This window comes from Lissotriton helveticus, chromosome 11, assembly GCF_964261635.1.
Source record: "Lissotriton helveticus chromosome 11, aLisHel1.1, whole genome shotgun sequence".
Lineage (NCBI taxonomy): Eukaryota > Metazoa > Chordata > Amphibia > Caudata > Salamandridae > Lissotriton > Lissotriton helveticus.
In genome coordinates this window covers 445,234,702-445,259,917 of record NC_136072.1, presented here as the reverse complement: position 1 = coordinate 445,259,917, position 25,216 = coordinate 445,234,702, and the positions used below count along the sequence as shown (strand labels likewise).

At 43.0% G+C, this 25,216-nt stretch overlaps 1 protein-coding gene across 1 annotated transcript in view; it reads left to right on the top strand.

Moving 5' to 3' along the window:
- The window catches only part of LOC144792860 (dehydrogenase/reductase SDR family member 12-like), a 290,090-nt gene that overhangs the window by 79,488 nt on the left and 185,386 nt on the right, over positions 1-25,216 (top strand). The window lies entirely within an intron of this gene.

The window sequence follows — 25,216 nt, the reverse complement described above, 5'->3', positions numbered from 1 at the left end:
AGCAATTTCAAAATAAAATGGCTCACAATGAAGAGACCGTGGCAATTTCTTTTGAATTGTCCACTACATTGATTGAAATTGAGAGCACCAATAATGAAATATTGTCACAAGGAGGAGATGACTTGTATGATTCCATTAGATTGATTGAAATGGACAGCACCAATATTGAAATATTGTCACAAGGAGATGACTTGAATGATTCCACTACATTGATTGAAATTGAGAGCACCAATAATGAAATATTGTCACAAGGAGGAGATGACTTGTATGATTCCATTAGATTGATTGAAATGGACAGCACCAATAATGAAATATTGTCACAAGGAGGAGATGACTTGAATGATTCCACTACATTGATTGAAATTGAGAGCACCAATAATGAAATATTGTCACGAGGAGATGACTTGAATGATTCCACTACATTGATTGAAATTGACAGCACCAATAATGAAATATTGTCACAAGGAGGAGATGACTTGAATGATTTTTTTGATCAATCTGTTGATGGCGAATTTATCGAATGTTTGGAGGCCATAGAGTTAGAAGAATTATCATTGCAGACTTTTCATGAGGAAATTGCTGATGAGGACATGGTACTAGTTCTTTCAAATTTAGAAAATTCTGAAGAATAAATTTATATTTAGAAATCAAAAATTGTTTGAGACATTATTCATTTTTATTTTTAATTTATGAGGTTGTAGCGAAGTGATTGTAGTATAAAATGAGACTTATAGTATAGAGTGCAACATTTTTATGTTACATGGTAAGTTTACACATATTTACTTCCCTTCTGCCACTATATTATCTCCAATGTGTATTTGACATCTCTTCTTCATCTCCGGCCTCCTTTCTCTCACTGTGTGTCTCCGATGCATCTTATCGCTGCTATTTTGTGTAATTACAGAAGAGAGTAAAATAAAATAGTTCGGAACGTGAAAAGGGGGCAAAGTAGAGTACCCCTCACCCCCTAGGCCTTTTTAGGCGGTCCCAAAAGGATCAGTTTCTGCTTTCCTGAGAGATTATGGTATGAGTTCCATATACCACAATAATTTGCATTACAACATGCAAGATATCTATCTCCTATTACCAACTTTTGGAGATATTCGCGCTAAGCGCGAATATCTCCAAAAAGTAACACCTGCCCTGAGCAGTTCTTAGCCATGTTATCCAATGGGAGGTGGATAACATGGCTAAGAGCATTAGCTCGGTAATGCATGAATATCGCTGACTTTTTAGCGATATTCATGCATTGCGGCCGTTTATTATCGTATTTGCGATAAACCTTGATAATAGCAAGGTTTATCTTCGATAATTTCTGACGATGCTTAGCGGTAAAAAAATTCGTTGGTAAGCATCGTTAGCGATAAATATCGCTTAACTTTGGTAATATGCACCAACGTCTGTTAACGTTCGATTGGAAGGAAATGAGGAAGTGTTGAAAAACATTGTCTGCGCCATCTTGCCTTTTTTGAAATGCCACACTTTTGTCGTGCACGGCAGCCATTTTAGATGCCTTGAGCAGACCCACTCTCTGCACGCTGTCGATTCGTAGCATGGCTCCCCACCCTCGCAAGCATCTTCCCAAGGCACTGGTCACCCCCGCTCTCTGTCTTATGCATCGGCAATAAACCTCCCCCCATCTGCGCTGGTCTTCCCTGAAAATCACACTCTGTGCCCGCCCGACACCTCCCTTTCGCCCTATTCACTACCGCACCCTCTGACACTCCTCTTCCTCTGTGTCCGATTGTCCAGGCTATCACCTAGCCCTGCAGATGTAGTTTATGGCCCCAGCTGTAAAGAATCACCCCTCTTCAAAGGAGTTATAGTAGATCAAGGCCCACACCCGATGAGATCCGTCACACCACACGTGTTCCTACTATCTGAAAACCATCCTGTATTGTGATTGGGGAGGGGACCGAGCCTGAAGCGGAAGATTCCAGGAATGACTCTTTGTACATCAAAGTTTTTACAATTATGTGTCACATTAAAAATATATAGCACTCCAACAAAGTAGTAGGAATATAAAACTTTAATAACATATAAATATATACAACAAAACAAAAACAGTAAAAACATTTAAACAACGAAGAGACCGTGGCAATTTCTTTTGAATTCCTGATGAGGACATGTTACTAGTTCTTTCAAATTATGAAAATTCAGAAGATGTTGCCTGGGGGTGGGTCGTCAGTAGCAGTCTGTTGTGCGAATAGTTCCAAGGCAGCAGAACGCGCTGAAATCTAGATGGCACGAAAGTGATGTCTAGTAAGTTGCCGCCCAGCAAATAACGGCGTGGGGCGCCGCGGGGGTGAGTGAGTCCAGTAGGCACCACAGCTATTCTTACCGGCATTGCAGAATTACTGCTGGGGACAATGCCTGTGCTGTAGCAGGGTCACAGCAGAAACAAAAAGGATTCTGTTGAAGATGTTGTTGGTTTTCAATTTGAAAACAGTTCTGGTGTCAACTGCTATGCTAATGTAGTGGTTAATGTTTTGTTTTCTCTAGAAAATGTAAAAGAGGGGGAGGCAGTCCAAAGTTCCGTTAAAAGGGCAAAGGAAAGGATCGGTGGTTTGAACTATCAGTCAAAAAGGGGAGGGGGTGCAACAATTTTTCCTACCGGGTCACACTGTGCTTTCACCGGAACTGAGGTCTGCAGGATTCTAGTAATTCAAAGTGAGGCTGGCGCCAGCATGGGAGCGCCGACGTCCCGCGGATACAGTTTCGTCACTCCACGGGCGATCATGGCAGTCATTCCCCATCGGGGGTCGGAGACTCCCGCGGCTCCTCTAGAATCTTCAAGGTCGTGGAGGACTACGGTGGTGGAGTCAACCAGTGACCGGGCCATTTCTTTATGCTGGGCCCGCTCTTGCCAGGTCGACCGCCATTTTGAGAGTTCGGTAGCTACTGGCGATCGCGGGGTCAAATGAGCGGACGGGCTCCACCCTGCCGGGCGAGACGTTGCAGCATGGCTACAGTGGAAGAACCCTTTTCCGGGCGCCTGGAGCGCTGAGGGTGCAGCTGGGAAGCCTCCACCTGGGGAGGCAGGAGAGGCCTGTTCACACCGTCTCTCCCTCCCAGTGCACCCCACGGCGTCTCGCTTGAGATTTGTTATGGCCGGACCAGGCGATGAGGACGAGGGGGGGGGGTCGGAGGCATGTGCAAGACATCCCCCCCCAGTGTTGTCACAGCCATTATTCAAGAAAGAAGAAGTGTCCCGTCCGTCTTCGGGCCGGGCTTCCGGTAGATGTCGGCCGGACGCCCCTGGCTCTGGCCCCATGAACGGGTTTCTTGGTTTATCGGCTGCAGCCGGATCCCGTCGGCCTCGGCCCCCCGACCGTTGGTGGCCGGACCGGAAGAGCATGTGGCGGGACTACCTGAAACTGTCAAGGGCCACCGCGGCCGGACTGGGAGAGAGAGGGGAGGGTCGAGGAGACATTCCCCCCCCCTGCAACTGTTCAGCGTTGTAAAGGCAATCCCCTGGCCGGGTCCCGCTGGCCTCGGCCTCTCCTCCGGCTACACCCTACGTTAGGATCTCCTGGCCGAGGCGTGGCAGCAGGACCCGCCTTATATGGGCTGCTCCCAGCTGGGCGTAGCCGCAACCCTGCCCCACCTTGGTAGTTTCCAGAGTGGGGGCGGATGTTCTACTGACTTGCATTTTCCCTAGTCTATCGATTTTTTTGGCGTGGCAGGCGGTGGGACAGCGAGGGGTGATTTGGTTTCTCTTACTGTTTTTCTGGTCTCTCACCACTGGCATATTTTAACGTTTTCTTGTTTCTAGGACATTAATAGGTTTTATCATTACGTTATGTTATCGTTTCTTTGTTCGTTGTTTAATAAAAGTTCATGTTCATCAGTGGCCTACTGATTTTCGTTTTCCTATTCTTTTCTTTCCAGGTTGTTTCATGCTAAAGTTTCTGTTAACAGGATACAGTGATCACTTCGTTATTATTGCATATGTCCTTTTCACTAGGGGTGCTCTCTGGTCGGGCCAGATGACCTATCTCTAGTAAATGGTCCGGGTCAAACAGGTGCATCAATCAGTGGGGAGTAGATAGGCATGACAGATTACAACGGGGGAGAAAGGTCCGCATTTCGTACCCTTTCACTACTTGCAAAGATTTTCCTACGTTTATTTGCAAACCGGGAATACCTCCAAAAAGAACTAATTCCCAAACAGTCAATGTTTGGACAATCAATCAATCAATGAGGAATGAAATAGGTACGACGTGTTAAAGGCTTGCGTTACCTACCCTTCACTATCTGCAAAGGGAGAGAGACTATTCCTATTCTTCCTCGTTTGCAGGCAGAGAAGATCCTTAAGAGAACCAACTTCGAACAATTCAATGCTCGATTCAAACAATCAACAAGGAGTACTGTGAACACAAATGAACGCCGCTTATGTACATACACATTGCTATTTTCAACAGGTTGTTCCTAATGTTTCTATTTTAGCGAGGTCAAAAAGAGATCCCATTAGTGGCCTACTGATTTTTCTCGATTCCTTTTGTTTTTTTACACGATTTTTCGCTATCTGCAAAGACTAAACAGAGTATTGCGACTCTGTGCTTGTTTGTAAATAGAGAATGAACCAAAGAGAACAATCAATCAAATGGAGAGAGAAGCAGGCACGACGGATTACAACGGGGGCAAAGGCCTGCGTTAACTACCCTTCACTATCTGCAAAGAGAGAGTACTCCTAATAGAAATGAGGGGTGGGGAGCAGCATTCAAAGCAGATCAGTGTGCATAAACACGAAAATGTTTTTACTTACCACGTACTTGACATTCGACAGTTTATGATATTTGCTATTAAAAAACCATTGAAATTCACTGAAAAAACCATAGGTTATAGACCATATATAGTTAGGAATTAGCATTTACAAAACCTTGAAAATTCACTGAAAAAACCATAGGTTATAGACCATATATAGTTAGGAATTAGCATTTAAAAAACCTTATTTTACTCACACAAAACCATTGAAATTCCATATATAGTTAGTTGCACTAACTATATATCGCGCACCCGCAATCCACTGCTGATCATGTCACATATTACATCATTCATGACATGGTCAGTGACATCACTGATGACATCACTGATGACATCTCAAATGACATCATTCTTGTGCTAATACGATAAACCTCTTAGATACACTCAGTGTATACAGACACTCACACACTGTCACTCATCCATGGAGTTACTCACACACCTAGTCAGTCATGCAAAGAAACAATCTCACCTCCATTTCTTCAACTATACAGTTATACACACCTTACTTATTCAAACATATACTAACACATATTTACTCTCTTATACAATCCCTGATACAAGTTCACAATGATCCATACAACCACTCACATATTCAGTGGCTCTCATGCACAGTTATTTATATATGCCAACTCTCACATGTACTGTGTTTTACATATGTACTTACTATGACATGTAGCATTGAGATATCCATTCACTCATCAATACACTCATGCACACAGTCAACTGCCCATGTAGCTGTTTCCACATGCACTCTTGAACTCATACACCTAGTGAATCAACTGCTCACACATCTATGCACAGAGTCACACACCTCCCAGCCACCCCTACACAAACTCAATCTCCCATACAAATACTTGGGCAACCAATCAATAACACATATAGCCTCTCGTATAGCTAATGATCAACACATGCAGCAGTTTACATCACAACAGACATAATAATGCACAAATTAAGACAGTTTAGTCACTAACCCATGCATTCAGTGAGACACATTTAATCACTCACTCATACAGTCAGTCACGCACCTACTAAATCCTTCATCCAGACACTTATACATCCACTCATTCTTCAATATGTAAGACATATTTTAACTTTACAGAAACATACAGTCACTGGATGTTGTCATCAGTGATGTCATCAGTGATGTCATTTGAGATGTCATCAGTGATGTCATCAGTGATGTCACTGACCATGTCATGAATGATGTAATATGTGACATGATCAGCAGTGGATTGCGGGTGCGCGATATATAGTTAGTGCAGCTAACTATATATGGAATTTCAATGGTTTTGTGTGAGTAAAATAAGGTTTTTTAAATGCTAATTCCTAACTATATATGGTCTATAACCTATGGTTTTTTCAGTGAATATATATATATATATATATATATATATATATATATATATATATATATATATATATATATATATATATATATATATATATATATATATATATATATATATATATATACATATTATATATATATATATTCACTGAAAAAACCATAGGTTATAGACCATATATAGTTAGGAATTAGCATTTAAAAAACCTTATTTTACTCACACAAAACCATTGAAATTCCATATATAGTTAGCTGCACTAACTATATATCGCGCACCCGCAATCCACTGCTGATCATGTCACATATTACATCATTCATGACATGGTCAGTGACATCACTGATGACATCACTGATGACATCTCAAATGACATCACTGATGACATCACTGATGACAACATCCAGTGACTGTATGTTTCTGTAAAGTTAAAATATGTCTTACATATTGAAGAATGAGTGGATGTATAAGTGTCTGGATGAAGGATTTAGTAGGTGCGTGACTGACTGTATGAGTGAGTGATTAAATGTGTCTCACTGAATGCATGGGTTAGTGACTAAACTGTCTTAATTTGTGCATTATTATGTCTGTTGTGATGTAAACTGCTGCATGTGTTGATCATTAGCTATACGAGGGGTGGCTGGGAGGTGTGTGACTCTGTGCATAGATGTGTGAGCAGTTGATTCACTAGGTGTATGAGTTCAAGAGTGCATGTGGAAACAGCTACATGGGCAGTTGACTGTGTGCATGAGTGTATTGATGAGTGAATGGATATCTCAATGCTACATGTCATAGTAAGTACATATGTAAAACACAGTACATGTGAGAGTTGGCATATATAAATAACTGTGCATGAGAGCCACTGAATATGTGAGTGGTTGTATGGATCATTGTGAACTTGTATCAGGGATTGTATAAGAGAGTAAATATGTGTTAGTATATGTTTGAATAAGTAAGGTGTGTATAACTGTATAGTTGAAGAAATGGAGGTGAGATTGTTTCTTTGCATGACTGACTAGGTGTGTGAGTAACTCCATGGATGAGTGACAGTGTGTGAGTGTCTGTATACACTCAGTGTATCTAAGAGGTTTATCGTATTAGCACAAGAATTATGTCAAATGAGATGTCATCATTGATGTCATCAGTGATGTCATTTGAGATGTCATCAGTGATGTCATCAGTGATGTCACTGACCATGTCATGAATGATGTAAAATGTGACATGATCAGCAGTGGATTGCGGGTGCGCGATATATAGTTAGTGCAACTAACTATATATGGAATTTCAATGGTTTTGTGTGAGTAAAATAAGGTTTTTTAAATGCTAATTCCTAACTATATATGGTCTATAACCTATGGTTTTTTCAGTGAATTTTCAAGGTTTTGTAAATGCTAATTCCTAACTATATATGGTCTATAACCTATGGTTTTTTCAGTGAATTTCAATGGTTTTTTAATAGCAAATATCATAAGCTGTCGAATGTCAAGTACGTGGTAAGTAAAAACATTTTCGTGTTTATGCACACTGATCTGCTTTGAATGCTGCTCCCCACCCCTCATTTCTATTAGGAGTACTCTCTCTTTGCAGATAGTGAAGGGTAGTTAACGCAGGCCTTTGCCCCCGTTGTAATCCGTCGTGCCTGCTTCTCTCTCCATTTGATTGATTCTTCTCTTTGGTTCATTCTCTATTTACAAACAAGCACAGAGTCGCAATACTCTGTTTAGTCTTTGCAGATAGCGAAAAATCGTGTAAAAAAACAAAAGGAATCAAGCAAAATCAGTAGGCCACTAATGGGATCTCTTTTTGACCTCGCTAAAATAGAAACATTAGGAACAACCTGTTGAAAATAGCAATGTGTATGTACATAAGCGGCGTTCATTTGTGTTCACAGTACCCCTTGTTGATTGTTTGAATCGAGCATTGAATTGTTCGAAGTTGGTTCTCTTAAGGATCTTCTCTGCCTGCAAACGAGGAAGAATAGGAATATTCTCTCTCCCTTTGCAGATAGTGAAGGGTAGGTAACGCAAGCCTTTAACACGTCGTACCTATTTCATTCCTCATTGATTGATTGATTGTCCGAACATTGACTGTTTGGGAATTAGTTCTTTTTGGAGGTATTCCCGGTTTGCAAATAAACGTAGGAAAATCTTTGCAAGTAGTGAAAGGGTACGTAATGCGGACCTTTCTCCCCCGTTGTAATCTGTCATGCCTATCTACTCCCCACTGATTGATGCACCTGTTTGACCCGGACCATTTACTAGAGATAGGTCATCTGGCCCGACCAGAGAGCACCCCTAGTGAAAAGGACATATGCAATAATAACGAAGTGATCACTGTATCCTGTTAACAGAAACTTTAGCATGAAACAACCTGGAAAGAAAAGAATAGGAAAACGAAAATCAGTAGGCCACTGATGAACATGAACTTTTATTAAACAACGAACAAAGAAACGATAACATAACGTAATGATAAAACCTATTAATGTCCTAGAAACAAGAAAACGTTAAAATATGCCAGTGGTGAGAGACCAGAAAAACAGTAAGAGAAACCAAATCACCCCTCGCTGTCCCACCGCCTGCCACGCCAAAAAAATCGATAGACTAGGGAAAATGCAAGTCAGTAGAACATCCGCCCCCACTCTGGAAACTACCAAGGTGGGGCAGGGTTGCGGCTACGCCCAGCCGGGAGCAGCCCATATAAGGCGGGTCCTGCTGCCACGCCTCGGCCAGGAGATCCTAACGTAGGGTGTAGCCGGAGGAGAGGCCGAGGCCAGCGGGACCCGGCCAGGGGATTGCCTTTACAACGCTGAACAGTTGCAGGGGGGGGGAATGTCTCCTCGACCCTCCCCTCTCTCTCCCAGTCTGGCCGCGGTGGCCCTTGAGAGTTGCAGGTAGTCCCGCCACATGCTCTTCCGGTCCGGCCACCAACGGTCGGGGGGCCGAGGCCGACGGGATCCGGCTGCAGCCGATAAACCAAGAAACCCGTTCATGGGGCCAGAGCCAGGGGCGTCCGGCCGACATCTACCGGAAGCCCGGCCCGAAGACGGACGGGACACTTCTTCTTTCTTGAATAATGGCTGCGACAACACTGGGGGGGGGATGTCTTGCACATGCCTCCGACCCCCCCCCCCTCGTCCTCATCGCCTGGTCCGGCCATAACAAATGTCAAGCGAGACGCCGTGGGGTGCACTGGGAGGGAGAGACGGTGCGAACAGGCCTCTCCCGCCTCCCCAGGTGGAGGCTTCCCAGCTGCACCCTCAGCGCTCCAGGCGCCCGGAAAAGGGTTCTTCCACTGTAGCCATGCTGCAACGTCTCGCCCGGCAGGGTGGAGCCCGTCCGCTCATTTGACCCCGCGATCGCCAGTAGCTACCGAACTCTCAAAATGGCGGTCGACCTGGCAAGAGCGGGCCCAGCATAAAGAAATGGCCCGGTCACTGGTTGACTCCACCACCGTAGTCCTCCACGACCTTGAAGATTCTAGAGGAGCCGCGGGAGTCTCCGACCCCCGATGGGGAATGACTGCCATGATCGCCCGTGGAGTGACGAAACTGTATCCGCGGGACGTCGGCGCTCCCATGCTGGCGCCAGCCTCACTTTGAATTACTAGAATCCTGCAGACCTCAGTTCCGGTGAAAGCACAGTGTGACCCGGTAGGAAAAATTGTTGCACCCCCTCCCCTTTTTGACTGATAGTTCAAACCACCGATCCTTTCCTTTGCCCTTTTAACGGAACTTTGGACTGCCTCCCCCTCTTTTACATTTTCTAGAGAAAACAAAACATTAACCACTACATTAGCATAGCAGTTGACACCAGAACTGTTTTCAAATTGAAAACCAACAACATCTTCAACAGAATCCTTTTTGTTTCTGCTGTGACCCTGCTACAGCACAGGCATTGTCCCCAGCAGTAATTCTGCAATGCCGGTAAGAATAGCTGTGGTGCCTACTGGACTCACTCACCCCCGCGGCGCCCCACGCCGTTATTTGCTGGGCGGCAACTTACTAGACATCACTTTCGTGCCATCTAGATTTCAGCGCGTTCTGCTGCCTTGGAACTATTCGCACAACAGACTGCTACTGACGACCCACCCCCAGGCAACATCTTCTGAATTTTCATAATTTGAAAGAACTAATAACATGTCCTCATCAGGAATTTCCTCTTCAATCATTTCATCAGGAATTTCCTCATGAAAAGTCTGCAATGATGATTCTTGTAACTCTATGGTCTCCAAACATTCGATAAATTCGCCATCAAGAGATTGATCAAAAAAATCATTCAAGTCATCTCCTCCTTGTGAGAATATTTCATTGTTGGTGCTGTCAATTTCAATAAATGTAGTGGATAATTCAAAAGAAATTGCCACGGTCTCTTCGTTGTTTAAATGTTTTTACTGTTTTTGTTTTGTTGTATATATTTATATGTTATTAAAGTTTTATATTCCTACTACTTTGTTGGAGTGCTATATATTTTTAATGTGACACATAATTGTAAAAACTTTGATGTACAAAGAGTCATTCCTAGAATCTTCCGCTTCAGGCTCGGTCCCCTCCCCAATCACAATACAGGATGGTTTTCAGATAGTAGGAACACGTGTGGTGTGACGGATCTCATCGGGTGTGGGCCTTGATCTACTATAACTCCTTTGAAGAGGGGTGATTCTTTACAGCTGGAGCCATAAACTACATCTGCAGGGCTAGCTGATAGCCTGGACAATCGGACACAGAGGAAGAGGAGTGTCAGAGGGTGCGGTAGTGAATAGGGCGAAAGGGAGGTGTCGGGCGGGCACAGAGTGTGATTTTCAGGGAAGAGCAGCGCAGATGGGGGGAGGTTTATTGCCGATGCATAAGACAGAGAGCGGGGGTGACCAGTGCCTGGGGAAGATGCTTGCGAGGGTGGGGAGCCATGCTACGAATCGACACCGTGCAGAGAGTGGGTCTGCTCAAGGCATCTAAAATGGCTGCCGTGCACGACAAAAGTGTGGCATTTCAAAAAAGGCAAGATGGCGCAGACAATGTTTTTCAACACTTCCTCATTTCCTTCCAATCGAACGTTAACAGACGTTGGTGCATATTACCAAAGTTAAGCGATATTTATCGCTAACGATGCTTACCAACGAATTTTTTTACCGCTAAGCATCGTCAGAAATTATCGAAGATAAACCTTGCTATTATCAAGGTTTATCGCAAATGCGATAATAAACGGCCGCAATGCATGAATATCGCTAAAAAGTCAGCGATATTCATGCATTACCGAGCTAATGCTCTTAGCCATGTTATCCACCTCCCATTGGATAACATGGCTAAGAACTGCTCAGGGCAGGTGTTACTTTTTGGAGATATTCGCGCTTAGCGCGAATATCTCCAAAAGTTGGTAATAGGAGATAGATATCTTGCATGTTGTAATGCAAATTATTGTGGTATATGGAACTCATACCATAATCTCTCAGGAAAGCAGAAACTGATCCTTTTGGGACCGCCTAAAAAGGCCTAGGGGGTGAGGGGTACTCTACTTTGCCCCCTTTTCAGGTTCCGAACTATTTTATTTTACTCTCTTCTGTAATTACACAAAATAGCAGCGATAAGATGCATCGGAGACACACAGTGAGAGAAAGGAGGCCGGAGATGAAGAAGAGATGTCAAATACACATTGGAGATAATATAGTGGCAGAAGGGAAGTAAATATGAGTAAACTTACCATGTAACATAAAAATGTTGCACTCTATACTATAAGTCTCATTTTATACTACAATCACTTCGCTACAACCTCATAAATTAAAAATAAAAATGAATAATGTCTCAAACAATTTTTGATTTCTAAATATAAATTTATTCTTCAGAATTTTCTAAATTTGAAAGAACTAGTACCATGTCCTCATCAGCAATTTCCTTATGAAAAGTCTGCAATGATAATTCTTCTAACTCTATGGCCTCCAAACATTCGATAAATTCGCCATCAACAGATTGATCAAAAAAATCATTCAAGTCATCTCCTCCTTGTGACAATATTTCATTATTGGTGCTGTCAATTTCAATCAATGTAGTGGAATCATTCAAGTCATCTCCTCGTGACAATATTTCATTATTGGTGCTCTCAATTTCAATCAATGTAGTGGAATCATTCAAGTCATCTCCTCCTTGTGACAATATTTCATTATTGGTGCTGTCCATTTCAATCAATCTAATGGAATCATACAAGTCATCTCCTCCTTGTGACAATATTTCATTATTGGTGCTCTCAATTTCAATCAATGTAGTGGAATCATTCAAGTCATCTCCTTGTGACAATATTTCATTATTGGTGCTGTCCATTTCAATCAATCTAATGGAATCATACAAGTCATCTCCTCCTTGTGACAATATTTCATTATTGGTGCTCTGAATTTCAATCAATGTAGTGGACAATTCAAAAGAAATTGCCACGGTCTCTTCATTGTGAGCCATTTTATTTTGAAATTGCTTGCTGTAAATTGCAGAAAAAAATAATCACTTTCATTTATCGTTTTTAGTAATACATAATATAAAACAAACTTTATCAAGTATTTAGTATAACAGAAGGACTGCAAATAAATAACAGAAAACATTTTTCAAATTATCTTCAAGTGTACAACATAGTTCCCCTTACAAAGAAATTGCCACGGTCTCTTCATTGTGAGCCATTTATTTTGAAATTGCTTGCTGTAAATTGCAGAAAAAAATAATCACTTTCATTTATCGTTTTTAGTAATACATAATATAAAACTAACTTTATCAAGTATTTAGTATAACAGAAGGACTGCAAATAAATACCAGAAAACATTTTTCAAATTATCTTCAAGTGTACAACATAGTTCCCCTTACAAATTAACAACTCACCTTTTTAAAAGTAGGAAAAGTGTTAGTACTGTGTAAATCAAACACCAGAAATTCACCACCAACAATTCCTCACAAATGTACCTCAGACAGTAGTATCACAAAATGGCTGTGGTTTCCTCTCATTTCACATATATACATAACCAATTAACTTTCATCACACACAAATACAAAACCAAAGTAACATTTTAATTGGTTCTAAATTTCAACACTTTCAAATGTGTTTTCCCCATGCAATTTTCCATAGGACATTTACATACGTCTACAGCCTGAATGGCTGAACGGAATTACACCAAACTTGGCAAAATGGTACATCAAACCTAAGAGGTCAGGAAGAATCTACTATGCCCCCTTATGGTCATTTCCCCCTTCGCTTTGGCCTCCTCTTGTCTCTCAATCCTACCGAGAGACAAGATGGCGGCCGCTACGGACTGTTTGGAATGTTGACAGACGCCGGAGAACCAATCAGCTTCGCAAAGCTCCGTAACACGAAAAGTACGCGAAGCGGAGCGCTGTTACAGATATATATCTTTTTTTGAACGTTAATTTCTCAAAATCCACTGGAGCACATATATTGAGACCTAGCAAAGGCACATCGGGCTACCAGTCCCTAATATTTTGCCAAGTTTCGTGCAAATCCATTCAGCCGTTCGATTATTATTATTATGGTTTTTTTTTTGCCCCGCGGGGCCCTTTTAAAACCTCCACATCAAACCTAGGGGGTCAGCGAGGATCTACTATGCCCCCTTATGGTCATTTGCCCCTTCGCTTTGGCCTCCTCTTGTCTGTCGATCCTACCGAGAGACAAGATGGCAGCCGCTACGGACTGTTTGGAATGTTTACAGACGCCGGAGAACCAATCAGCTTCGCTTCACAAAGCTCCGTTGCGTGAAAAGTCCGCGGACCGGAGCGCTTCCCGGTCCGCTGTTACAGATATATATCTTTTTTTGAACGTTAATTTCTCAAAATCCACTGAAGCACATATATTGAGACCTACAAAAGGCACATCGGGCTACCAGTCCCTACAATTTTGCCAAGTTTCGTGCAAATCCATTCAGCCGTTCGGGCTAAAAGTGAGGCCAACCGCCCTATGGAAAACTCAATGTTAAAAACACGTTTTGGGACCCCCCTTTTTTCTCAGCCCCCCCATGACGAACCCCCCCAAATTTCCAGGGGCTGCTCAGAAACAAAATGTTAAATTTTCCAGAAAATTTCAGCCAATTCCGTCCACAAACGCCAAAGTTATTAGACATAGAATTTTCAAAAATCCCATAGAGAAAAAATCCTAACTATATATACCTACTGGCGACCGCCAGTAGGTAATATATATATAACATTTCTATGGCAAAATGAAACCCCTTATTTTGTTCCTTTTCAAATTAAATGTATTAAGTGTTACCACTTTATTCCAATCAAGATGACTTCAGGTGTGCCATACTTTTGTCATAAGTAAGACTGTTAGCGTTCTAGTTGTTCTTTAAAACACTCTGGGACATTCTGTCACTGGGCTATAGTTGGGCTACATCTGGCTGATATTTGGGCTACATTTGGGCTCTTTTGTCTCTGGTGGCCATCTTTGGGCTACATTGGGCTACATTGGGCTACATTGGGCTACATTTGGGCTCCAACATATATATAGCCCAATGTAGCCCAATATATATTTTTCAAAGGTAATTTTCGTAAAAACCACTGGAGCATATATCTTGAGACATAGCAATGGCACATCGGGCTACCAGTCCCTACAATTTTGCCAAGTTTTGTGGAAATCCATTCAGCCGTTCGAGCTAAAAGTGAGGCCAACCGCCCTATGGAAAACTCAATGTTAAAAACACGTTTTGGGACCCCCCTTTTTTCTCGGCCCCCCCTTAACGAAACCCCCCCAAATTTTCAGGGGCTGCTCAGAAACAAAATGTGCCATTTTCCTGAAAATTTCAGCCAATTCCGTCCACAAACGCCAAAGTTATTAGACATAGAATTTTCAGAAATCCCATAGAGAAAAAATCCTAACTATATATACCTACTGGCTATCGCCAGTAGGTTATATATATATATATATATATATATATATATATATATATATATATATATTTTTTTTTTTTTAAAGAGAGAGCTAAACCTTTGAGGCGGGTAATCTCAGGAACCACAGCACCAATCACAACACCCAATACAGCATTGGAAAGGACAGTTGCAGCAGATGGACATAGGCTATACAAGGGGCCACCATATACATTACAAAGGTAAAACAACCTTAGGGGTAAAGTAGTCCCTTGGGGGCATGGGCATTGTGCTGTCAGCGATAGGGCATGGCAAACAAACCTTCACAGGACTCCCTTGTGGGCGTTGTGAGAGGGGCGTGGACAAACAGCAAACACTAATAGGCGCGGCATTCGCGGGGCGCGCCATTCCCCGTCATTACTGGTAAAAGCAAAAACGGCATTGTAAACAAAAACTTTCACATTACTCCGTTGTGGGCCTGGCCGTTGTCAGAGGTGCGTGGCAAAACCTGAATGGGCGCCGCATTCACGGGGCGCGCCTCCTGGACGTTGTCAGAGGGGCGTGGCCAAACACCAATGGGCAAGGCTTCACGGGCCGCGGCATTGCTACGGTGCTCACGTGGGGGCTCAAGCCACTCAGCCTAACAGCGGGGATCAAAAAGCTTTGCATACTGCTCCGGTGCTCAGGCGGGGGCTCAAACACCAACTTCAATAAACAGGTACATAACGACGTGTAAGCTCAATGATAAATAACGCTCAGAAATAATCTTACATTTTGTGATACTTACCTAATGCTGCTAACCTCACGGTTTACTTTTTTCCAATGATTACAATGAAAAGGCTTTCAGAGGCACAGTTGCTCACACTTTCATTATAAATCACGTATGTCACAGGGAGCGGATTGTAAGTGATGTACCACACATTCTATTTCTGCCCCGGACAACGTCGGGACGGGCTGCTAGTGTATATATATGTATATGTATATGTATATATATATATATATATTCAACACACAAGTTGCCTGAAAATGAGGGAGCCCACAGAGGTAAGTTCGATCAGCCATCATTTAATGGAGGAATTCCTGCAGAAACAGCAGACTGTCCCAAACACAAACAAGAAGTCCATACCGACGCGTTTCGTACATTTGCAGCACTTCTTCCAGGGTAGACTTCATTTCAGAGTGAACGCTAGGCAGTTTCATCTGGCACTTAAATTCAATTATTGAACACCCCGCCCTGATGGGCGTGGCCACGTGCGTTGCCTGCTGGATCTTGTAGTGCCGATTTCTTTCTCAAGTGAGTTGCTTTGCCATCACCCAAATAATAAAACACCAAGTGGGTTGCGTGAGAACAAACTACTTTCCTGCATGAGCGTGACTTTTCTCCATCGGCATACCGCTCCCAAAACTGACACGAAGATTGTCATGCCAATTGGACTGCACACCGTGCAGCGGAGCTCTCCTCGCAGCCCAGGCTGCGCCGCTAACATTCAACACACAAGTTGCCTGAAAATGAGGGAGCCCACAGAGGTAAGTTCGATCAGCCATCATTTAATGGAGGAATTCCTGCAGAAACAGCAGACTGTCCCAAACACAAACAAGAAGTCCATACCGACGCGTTTCGTACATTTGCAGCACTTCTTCCAGGGTAGACTTCATTTCAGAGTGAACGCTAGGCAGTTTCATCTGGCACTTAAATTCAATTATTGAACACCCCGCCCTGATGGGCGTGGCCACGTGCGTGGCCTGCTGGATCTTGTAGTGCCGATTTCTTTCTCAAGTGAGTTGCTTTGCCTTCACCCAAATAATAAAACACCAAGTGGGTTGCGTGAGAACAAACTGCTTTCCTGCATGAGCGTGACTTTTCTCCATCGGCATACCGCTCCCAAAACTGACACGAAGATTGTCATGCCAATTGGACTGCACACCGTGCAGCGGAGCTCTCCTCGCAGCCCAGGCTGCGCCGCTAACATTCAACACACAAGTTGCCTGAAAATGAGGGAGCCCACAGAGGTAAGTTCGATCAGCCATCATTTAATGGAGGAATTCCTGCAGAAACAGCAGACTGTCCCAAACACAAACAAGAAGTCCATACCGACGCGTTTCGTACATTTGCAGCACTTCTTCCAGGGTAGACTTCATTTCAGAGTGAACGCTAGGCAGTTTCATCTGGCACTTAAATTCAATTATTGAACACCCCGCCCTGATGGGCGTGGCCACGTGCGTGGCCTGCTGGATCTTGTAGTGCCGATTTCTTTCTCAAGTGAGTTGCTTTGCCTTCACCCAAATAATAAAACACCAAGTGGGTTGCGTGAGAACAAACTGCTTTCCTGCATGAGCGTGACTTTTCTCCATCGGCATATATATATATATAATCAAAACAATTCCCTTTCAGGCAAAGAGTGCCGCATAATTATGCAAAAAAAGAAGAAGGGAACTCTGAGTAGTTCTCAAGTTTAGATGGAAAGCAGCTCCAGTATAGAGCACTCTCAACACCAGCGACGCTCCGTTTGCTCACCGCAAATGTCTGCTTTTCTATAAAAGTCTTTAAGCGTAGGTTTAGGACTGTGCCATCCACGCCGAGATAGAAAGGGACAAAGTCTTTTACCATTTCTACAGTAAAGTTTTTAAGCATAGGATTAGAACAGTGCTATCCTTGCTGAGCTGTAAAATGGCCAACGCCTTTTACCACTCCAGGCACAGTATTACAGCTTTGGATTGGTAAATACTATCCAAGCCAACCTGAAATGAATAAAAGCAACCCCTGACATGTTTCGCTCTCATTACAGCTCTTCAGAGCGGTATAGCTTTATTCAGACACAAGGGAGCACCCAGCATAAGTCAAAACAATTCCCTTTCAGGCACAGAGTGCCGCATAAATTAAGCAAAAAAAGCAGCAGAGAACTATGGGTAGTTCTCAAGTTTAGGTGGAAAGCAGCTCCAGTATAGAGCACTCACAACACCAGCGACACTCTAAGTTTGCTCACAGCAGACATTTGAGGTGAGCAAACTTAGAGTGTCGCTGGTGTTGAGAGTGCTCTATACTGGAACTGCTTTCCACCTAAACGTGAGAACTACCCAGAGTTCTCTGCATCTATATATATATATATATATATATATATATATATATATATGTATATGTGTGTGTGTCAGTATTAAATAAATACATCATCAATAGTAAAACATGACAGTAAATAATTCAGTCCCACAATGAAAGGGTGGGATAATCTTCGCCTTTGTGTCCTTAATAGAATTGAAAATTCTTGGCCACAAATGTAATATACTTTATTATTCTATGATAAGACTGGAAGCTTCAGATTATGCATGTTTAAAACTTATCAACAATCATTGAAAAATCATTACTCACAAGCTTATAATAGAATTAGTTGAACAGAGAATCCGACTTCCTTTCTGATAATTTCTTCCGAACGAGTTTACACTCCAAATGATTTTGAGGCCATGGCACCTCTAACCGAAAAAGTTCCAAAGATGGAGTTCCCCACTGCTGCTTCAGCTAGGAGCTGCTTCACCCACCTTGCTAAGGTAGGAAAAGTTACAGGCACATGGTGATGGAGCAATTAAATCAGCAGTTGACGTTTAGGTGGGTCTCCTGAGAGGAGCCATGACTTTCTCATACTCCCTTAGACATTGGACTATACACAATTTGTGTTTACCCGGAAGAGCAGGGAACACTACTTGTTTGGTTGCTGATTTGGCCCTTCATCTAGGGTAAATGACCTACCTGCCAGGCCAATGGCTCGAACATCTGAACACACATTTACAGGGAACCAGGCAAACCAGAAGGGTTAGCTTAGCAGACACTTGTTTCCTAAATCGGAGGGAATTCTGCCGCCATGACTGCAGAAATTTACGGACCAAGGAAACATCCCAAAGGCTGGAATATCTAGACTGAGGAGGAGCAGAAAATTGAATTCCCTTCAAGAGTTTGGACACCAATGGATGCTCTCCTACAGGTCTGTTAGCCACAAGAGGATGACCAAGCTTTATCGATGAGGTTTAGAGCTTGCTCCAAAAGTCCTGGCACTTGCCAATGTCTCCAGAAAAGTGTCCCGCATATCAGTCTCAACTGATGAACCATGAAAAGAGGATGCTGTTGCCCAAAAGGGTACAGGCGGAAATTCGGGAACCATGGAAGCAGGAGATTACAATCACATGACAGCTTCAGAAGAAGTGGGAAAGATGTCTGTGTTCTCCATAGGGGCATAACCAGAACTAGCTCAGCCTTTTGTCCTTGGACCTGAAGACTAGTCCCAGGATCATCAAGAAGTGGCGAAAGACATAGTTCAGTCCAAATCACTTCTGCAAGAAAGCATTGGTTGCTTGTGCTAAAGGATCCAGTCTTCAAATGAAGAAGGATGGTAACTCGCAGGTCAGTCGAAATGCAAAGAGATCCATCTGATATGGACCCCACACTCTCATGATCTTGGAGAAAAGGGACAGATCCAGTTTGCAGTCACTGCAGTTCCAGTCCGTAACTGAATTTTAGTTGCTCGGGAGGTGGATTGCTATCACCGAGATTCAATGGTGAAGATAATAGTTCCAGAAGTCTTCGGCAATTTCTGCAAGAAGCAGTTAAAGCGTCCAACCCAGGCAATTTATGTACTGTACTGCTGAAATGTTGTCCATTTTGAGCAGTATACAGCATTGGATGGATTGGGGATAGAAGGAGCGAATCGCAAATGAACCTGCGATTAACTCTAGACAATTGATGTGTAAGGGCAGTTCTGATTGAGACCATCTACCGCCAGTGGTAAGGTTTCCGCAACTGTCCCCCAACCATGATGACTGGCATCTAAATCGATCATCATGTCCGGAACATGGCCAAAAATGGCCTTTTTGTTCCAAGCGTCTGTGAGCTACTTAAGAAGGTGCTTAATCATGTTAACAACCTCTGGTATCCATCACTCGGGCTCTACGTTGACAAGGTCAGCGGGTATTTTAATCTTATTTTGGCCAGGCCCTTGGTTCCTCTGCTGTAATGCATCAAAGACATCTAAAAACGGTTTAGTGCTCATGGTCTACACGAGTGCTGATGAAAGGGTGACATTATTTGACAACAAGATGTTTGTCGCTGATGTTGCCCTATGTAAATGCCCACTTTCTGATCAAATGTTGGTATCTAAAGGAGGTTACTATTTTTACCAGCTCTAAGCAAAGGCTTCCAGGAGCCCTCTAGTTCACTCAAAGCCATTGTAACTTTTATTTCTTCACGATACAGCTTTCCCTTTAATCTATTACAGCTGAAAATGTTTTCATCTAGCTATTTCGGCTCCTTGTTAATCGACCTCGAGGCCTTGGAAAGCTTTGCTTGTGCAGATCCTTTTCCCGGGTTGTTAATCTTCTCCTTGAGAACAGCTCCGCCCTATCACCCCGGATTTTTTGTAGTCCCTGTGAGAAAAAGAATAATTAGATAGCGCAAGTAGATCCTAGCATTTAAACCCTTCCTCATGCATGAAGTGATGTAAAATAGACATGAAAAAAGTAAAAGCAGGCAGTAAATACTGTAGAGCAACTTAGTCAGTCATTGCATTCTCTTTATCATTATTATGCATTTTTAGTTTTTGTAACAAGATCCAGTGCTCACACATAGGTGAAGAAAAGTGTAGTGATAAGCGATGTAAACGGATGATAAACATGTATAGACTCCGTGTCCTAAATTGCAATAATATTTAAAAAGAGTCAAATGTCTTTTTATGTGTGATGAACGTTTTTCTTTTTATATCACTTATCACTGCACTTTCCTTTACCTATCCTATGAGTGAGCACTGGATCTTCATATAAAAAACTAAAAATGATAAATAATGATAAAAAAGAATGCAACTACTAAATAAATTGCTGTACAGTATTTACTGCCTGCTTTCTCATTGTTTATCCTACTTTGCCTTGGGTACTTCATGATGTGTCTTAAATAAATTAAGACATAGGGGCCCATTATGATATCGGGTGGATTGCCACCGCCAGGCCGGCGGTGGCGATCCACCCGCCAAATGTCCCTGGTTCACCCCGCCATATTAGTATGGTGGGGGGCACTGTGGCGGACAGGAACACCGTCCGCCATTTTTCCACCCGTCGTATTGCCGGCCGGGCGGAAAAAGGGACTCAATATGGTGGCGGTGCCTGTTAGGATGCATACCTTTCCATGGCGGAGACTCCGCCATGAAAAGGCATGCGGGAATTCTCTGTGGGTGCCCATTGTGGGCCCCGGGGGTGGGGGTGTGGGTGGCTGCACAGGGGGTACCCATGGTACCCCCCATCACTGCCATGCACAAGGTGGCAGGCACCGCGCGGTACGGTTATAGGCCCTTATGTGTACAGACCAAATTATAAGCACACAAATTAGGCTTTTGGCTGTCAAGGTAATCTCTAGTCATCATGATCTTATCATCAAATAGCTGCTTTAAAGCCCCTTTACCAATGGAATGGCAAGACTCCTGTGTAACAAGTAATTCCGGGTCACCAATCTCAGCACAGGCTCGTTTCACATAGGCAAGTCACAGGATATCTAGAGCAGATTGTAGCCTAAGCCAGTCTTTTATAGCTAGCTTATTTAATAAGGTCTCCTCCTTTGCCTATTGGAATGCCACAACAGAAGTAGTGATAATGTTATTTTTTCCTCAATGTAAGGAGTGCCCAATTCAGCTTGGCACTTAGAATTAGTGCAACTATGTGGAACTGCCAATATATTTCTCGAGAAATTATTTTCCACTTTTTGCAAGATCTTTACTTTGATCATGCCCCAAATGCCATTTATTTTAGTATTTATTCTATTTTGGAGCGCGAATAGCCACAAAAATGCTCAAAATCACCACAAATATTTCAGAACTAGGCACCACCCGCAGCACGCTTGAAAGCACCTACACACACACTCAAGCATATTCAAATATTTTTTCAGCTACCCGCAAGCTAGCTTACACTGATGTCCACATGAATAGTCACACACGCATACAGACAGACACATGCTGCAAAAAGATATGCCAACTATGAACACATTTTCACCAAGTGAAGCCCCCTAACTGTCAATAAGTCTATTTTTTAAAGCTTGAAAACCTCCAGCAAGACAGTCCTGGAAGCTGTAGTAGGGCAGTTCACACTGAAATTGTATACCATAGCCGTAATAGTACGCTGAAGTCTTCTTTTGGGCAGCAAATTGATCCAAGCAGGACCAACTTTATTTTATTGTCTGCTGAGATCGTGCCTTGGGTAGTTAGACCCAGTACTCCAGAGGTCAAACATTTCCTAACTTTTACATCTATTTGGAGTAGCTCCTCCTGGCTAGTTCTAAGATTTCCAGGACATCAGAAACATCACTTAGAGTCAAGGATGCACTCCAGCAGAGGCTACCAGCAAAGTCCAGTCCAGGTCCTCAACTAGTCACTCCAGGAAAAGGCTTCTTGCCGTTTTGGTGTCCCTCTAACCCCATTGAGGTCAACCAGCTGACCTTTAGAGTCCAGTTCTCAGTCCTGAACACAAGTTGGAGCAGGTTCAGCCCTTGAGGTCTCCGCACAAGTCACTGACAACAAGGCCAGCCCTCTTTTGTTCTTCCATAAGTGTCTGTGACGGGTGGAGCTGAACAGTGAGTGGGGGTGACTCCAGGGTGAGTGGGGGTGACTCCAGGATACTCTCTGACCAATGGGTAAAAAGGTCCCAAGTGTAAACCTTCCTCCTTTTTCAGTACATCCTATTTGCCTTGCTGCAAGTTATCACACAATGCAGTATTCTTAGCGAAATCTAACATGGCAGAACCCTTCTGCCCAAAGGGAATTTGTCATACTTGTGAGATGTGACTAGGATAATGGCCAGCCCTGCCACTCTCAACCACATCAAACTGGGTCTAGGGATAGCTCCTGCTCAACTGAGAATGAAGCAGAGGGGGAAGTAGGTAAAGTGTATCAAAGTATTCCTCTTCTACAGACGTATTTTATCACTAGGCGACGAAGGACAAGAGGCCTTTAAGTTAGTGAAGTTCCTGGACCCTACTCAGTTCTGCTGCTTGGGATAAGCTGGATCATATTCCGAACCCAGTCCATCTTGCCGGGTCCAAGTCACAGCCTTTGCTCCAAGAGCATTTTTTTCACAACTCATCAAGTCAGCTGCTGGCAAGCCAATGACAATTAGCCTCTTGGAGCTTCAGGCTGGCAAAGTATGACTTACCAAAATCCACTTTTCTGCATATTTATCAATAATCCAACATTATCATTGAATGGTAATTGTTAATAAATAATAAAAGGCGTGGTTGAATGGACTATGTGTCCTATTTTAAATCAAAGTTACATAATTAGCATTTAAACTGTACTTTACCTTGTTTTACAGAAAAGCCACAGCACCTACAAAGTGAAAGTAGCTTTTGGGAGCAGTCACTGTAGGAACATGCCAATATTTATGTGTTATATGTTCCACTTTCAAAACTCCATACCTTGTGGGCTGCAAGGCGTACCATGGTTGACTTACTTAGTACATATAAGTAAGCGTCCTTCCTCTCAAAAGGTGTTAGTTTGACTGTCTGCAGGTTTAAAGATGCATCAGTCAGGCTCCACATGTAGGCCTAGAGACACTTTTTCTTGTTAGCCTGGTAGACCACCTAATATGTGCTGCAGTCCACAGGTGGCATTTAACTTCCACACTCTTGACGTGTTTTCTGCACAATATACTAGGGCTCTCCATGAGCGTTAAATGTGCAAGTTGGGCATTAATCAATGTGATCATGTTTTTGGGATCAGAGCACATGCAGTAGTCCTGAACAGCAGTGTCCCAGTGTGCAGTGTTCAAAGCAGTCAACAAAATAAATGAGAGTAACCACACAAAAGAGGCGTTTTCTAACAGTGCAGTTCCCACAAGTGCATACATCGGATGGCGGAAGACAACAACCATCATCATTAGTGGGTGGGAGACCAGACGAGGCCCTATTAGCATTATATAGACCACATGCTGATGATGTCCCGCCTCTTGTAACTGCTGGCTCTTAAAGCTGAATCATTATGTTCCGAGTGGTGTTTTAGCATGCTTCTCTCAGGATTAGTATTTATACCTCACTAGGGAAACCCAAGAATCGTCTGAATCTTCGGGTAAGTAACTGTAGTTCACATCATTGGCCCATGATCATACCGATGTCAACAATATTGCCAACCAAATGGCCATTTATTCACAAATTAATATATACAAACAAGATTCAATAGTCCTGTGGGTGTGCGTGTAACAATCCTGCTCAGTGTTCTCTCGACATTAGTAATACACACATTTGGCAAATAAAAATCAGAGGTGCGTATCTAAAAAGCAGGTAAAGTAAGGCCTGTTGTCCGTGAATCAGTAGTATGGGGAAGGTTCCAAGAGTCAAATCGACATTTCGATTCCTTGTCAAATGGAAGGATTGTCATCAGGCCTCTGATACAACAGAGCCCGAGATTCACACGAGAATAGAAGAACAAAGATTGTCAGAATCTGAAAAAAGAGAATGGTGAAAGGTACAGAGAAATTTCCAAAGTACTCACATGAGAACATGGCCTACTCAAATCCTGCTTGAAAAAGGAGAGGAGACAGGGGAGTAGAGCAAGTGAGTGCTCAAAAATAAAAATATCAAAAATGATGCGACAATGTGAACAAACCTCAGGAAGAAAAGTGTGAAAACGAAAGGTGTCCTTGAAAAGATAGAGAACACCATATTAGAATACACACGCATTAATCAAAAGAAAAAAGCTAATAAACTCAGGGAAGATATACAAGATTGAGAGGACTTATCCTTATCTGACTGAAGATTACTATACCAACTGGGCCTGCAACAAGACGTGACCCATCCGCCCCGGGGCAGATATAACCGCCAACAGACATTTTGTAGCATTCTCAGAGACATCTGAGGATTTAGGGGATAACTCTACCCCATGAGAGGGTACCAGTGGACCTACAAATCCTATACATCAGGACACTTTTTAGGGACAGGACAGAACATGGCCACAAACCAGAGGGAGGGGAAAGAACCAGAAGTGATACAGCACCCCAGGAGAGAGGTGAACATGCCAGAAATACTTCCAATGGGTACCACCACAAGATTAACGGATCCAGACCAAATTCCTATCTTTAATCTATCTTCACATAGGCGATCGTCAGATGCCATTTGCTTACTCATTCCAGGAATTTCGCTTGTCCCAACATAGCAAGAAAATTCTTTGGATCTACAGACGGATCTGTTGAAGTTCTTTGAAAATTAAGACTCGGAGCATAGTTTGGAGAGGGTGATATCCGCAGTCACACTTAAATG